Consider the following 1166-nt stretch of genomic DNA (forward strand, 5'->3'; position numbering starts at 1 on the left):
CGCCCCCCCCCCCCCCCCGGGTTTCTCTCTGCCCCCCACCCCGGTTTCTCTCTCTCTCTCTCTCTCTCTCTCTGCCCCCCCGGGGGGGTTTCTCTCTCTCTCTCTCTCTCTCTCTGCCCCCACCCCCGGCTCTCTCTCTGTTCCCCCCCGCCCTTGCCTTCTCCCCCTCTTACCTTTCCGGATTCGCGCTTTCTATTTATTCAGTTTCTCTCTCTCTCTCTCCGCGGGGTCAGGCTGACGGAAGTGGATCTTTTGCCACGCAGGCCGCCGCCATCTTGGTGAGGGAAATACATGCGCAGTGGCTGCTTCTCCCAAATGTTGGGACTGGGGGCGGGGGGAGATGGGATTGGGGGAAGGAGGGGGAGATGGACAGGGAGGGTGTGATGGGGGAGGGGGTAATGGGGGAGAGGGGGGTGATGGGGAGGGGGAGAAGGGGAGAAGGGGAGATGGGGGAAAGAGGGGGGAGGGGGAGAGGTGGGGGATGGGGGGAGTGGGGGATGGGGGAGAGGGGGGAGTGGGGGATGGGGGGAGAGGGGGGAGTGGGGGATGGGGGAGAGGGGGAGTGGGGGGAGGGGGAGTTGGGGAGTTGGGTGTGGGGAGATGGAAGATGGGGGAGGGGTTGGTGGGGGGAGATGGAGGGGAGATGGGGGATGGGGGAGGGAGTGGGAGATGGAGGAGGGGGGAGGGAGGGAGTGGGAGATGGAGGAGGGGAGGGAGGGAGGGAGGGGGAGAGGGGAGATGGAGGAGGGGGAGATGGAGGAGGGGGGAGGGAGGGAGGGGGAGATGGAGGAGGGGGGAGGGAGGGAGGGGGAGATGGAGGAGGGGGGAGGGAGGGAGGGGGGGAGATGGAGGAGGGGGGAGGGAGGGAGGGGGAGATGGAGGAGGGGAGGGGGGGAGGGGGAGATTGAGGGGGAGGGAGGGAGGGGGAGATTGAGGGGGCGGGAGGGAGGGAGGGGAGATGGAGGAGGTGGGAGGGAGGGAGGGTGGGAGGGAGGGAGGGGGGGAGGGAGGGAGGGGGAGATGGAGGAGGGGGGAGTGAGGGAGGGGGAGATGGAGGAGGGGGGAGGGAGGGAGGGGGAGATGGAGGAGGAGGAAGGGAGGGGGAGATGGAGGAGGGGGGAGGGAGGGAGGGGGAGATGGAGGAGGGGGGAGGGAGGGAGGGGGAG

At 68.7% G+C, this 1166-nt stretch overlaps 1 protein-coding gene across 3 annotated transcripts in view; it reads right to left on the bottom strand.

The window, feature by feature from the left end:
- c6h7orf25 (chromosome 6 C7orf25 homolog) overlaps positions 1-273 on the bottom strand; it is a 27703-nt gene extending 27430 nt beyond the window's left edge. For all 3 annotated transcript variants that reach the window (XM_041189424.1, XM_041189426.1, XM_041189425.1), the window contains exon 1: positions 174-273. The gene's annotated coding sequence lies outside the window, so the exon portion shown is untranslated. The remainder of the gene's footprint in view (positions 1-173) is intronic.
- Positions 274-1166: the final 893 nt, after the last annotated feature.

The sequence above is a fragment of the Carcharodon carcharias genome, chromosome 6 (genome assembly GCF_017639515.1).
Source record: "Carcharodon carcharias isolate sCarCar2 chromosome 6, sCarCar2.pri, whole genome shotgun sequence".
Lineage (NCBI taxonomy): Eukaryota > Metazoa > Chordata > Chondrichthyes > Lamniformes > Lamnidae > Carcharodon > Carcharodon carcharias.